This window comes from Elephantulus edwardii, unplaced genomic scaffold (genome assembly GCF_000299155.1).
Source record: "Elephantulus edwardii isolate Elephantulus edwardi_28Jun2011 unplaced genomic scaffold, EleEdw1.0 scaffold00209, whole genome shotgun sequence".
NCBI lineage: Eukaryota > Metazoa > Chordata > Mammalia > Macroscelidea > Macroscelididae > Elephantulus > Elephantulus edwardii.
In genome coordinates this window covers 1,144,817-1,146,249 of record NW_006399959.1, presented here as the reverse complement: position 1 = coordinate 1,146,249, position 1,433 = coordinate 1,144,817, and the positions used below count along the sequence as shown (strand labels likewise).

Sequence of the window (1,433 nt, the reverse complement as noted above, 5' to 3'; positions counted from 1 at the left end):
ACAGGAGGATATTGCGCCTCCTTCTCCGGCAGAGCGTCTGGTGGATTCGAACCGTGTTCCTCTGGGATTGCAGTGCAGCTTCTTGCCACTAGGCCACCAGAGCTCCCCGCACAAAATGTTTTGTTTGCCCTTTTTGCTTCTACTTTTTTCCAGGGAAGCCACAAAAGAATGTTGATGCCGCTCTTCCTGTTCTCCATCATGGCGCAGGATCAAGGCAAAAAAGAGAACCCCATGCGGGAGCTGCGCATCCACAAGCTCTGCCTCAACATCTGTGTAGGTGAGAGTGGAGACAGGCCACCAAGGTGTTGGAGCAGCTCACAGGCCAGACTCCTGTGTTCTCCAAAGCTAGATACACCGTCAGATCCTTTGGCATTAGGAGAAATTAAAAAATTGCTGTCCACTGCACAGTCCGAGTGGCCAAAGCAGAGGAAATCTTGGAGAAAGGTCTAAAAGTGCGGGAATACGAGTTAAGGAAAAATAACTTCTCAGATACTGGAAACTTCGGTTTTGGGATCCAGGAGCATATTGATCTTGGGATCAAATATGACCCCAGTATTGGTATCTACAGCCTGGACTTCTATGTGGTGCTGGGTAGGCCAGGTTTCAGCATCGCAGACAAGAAGCGCAGGACAGGCTGCATTGGGGCCAAACACAGAATCAGCAAAGAGGAGGCCATGCACTGGTTCCAGCAGAAGTATGATGGGATCATCCTTCCTGGCAAATAAATACCCGTTTCTATCCAAAAGGCCAATAAAATGTTTCCACGAAGTGTAAAAAAAAAAAAAAAAAGAATGTTAATGTCGAAAGAAAGAATATGTAAAATGTCTGGAGAGTCTTGTTGCAGTGTTGGAAGTTCAAAACAAGAAGCGTATAGAGGAACTTGAAACCCTGAAAGACATTTGCTCTCCCAAAACAGATTAGTAGAAATATTTAACTACAAACTGATTACTACATGGACAGTTGCTTTTGAAGGCAATACATTATATAGCTGGCAAGAATTATGGCTTCCCTCCCTCTTTGTATCATTCATCTTGTTCTCTAATCTCTAACATTCCTGAAATGCTTCACTGTGGTTAGTTGACCCTTAGCTGTAAAAATTTTTTTAAAGAGACAAACTGTAAAAAGAAAAAAATGTGACAAATTTCTTAAAATGCACTATTTGTAAGACTTCTTCCAATGCTACATGGTCGCAGTTTCCATCTCTATGTCCTAAACAGTATACTACGCAATAAAATATTTTGTACGTCTTTAAAATAAAATAAAAAAAAAAAGGGCAGGTTCTTCCCTTGGTATGTAAACTTTAGAACCAGAGTGGAAGGTTGCTAAGTTGCTATCACTTGATGGTACTGAACAGGAATTGAGCCAGAAGAACAAAACAAATCTGTCTTGGAAGTGCAAACCAAATGCTCCCCAAAAGCCAGGATGACTAGACT

General features: G+C 42.3%; 1 pseudogene; it reads left to right on the top strand.

Moving 5' to 3' along the window:
- The first annotated feature begins 198 nt into the window (after positions 1-198).
- On the top strand, positions 199-725 carry LOC102866277 (annotated as a pseudogene).
- Positions 726-1,433: the final 708 nt, after the last annotated feature.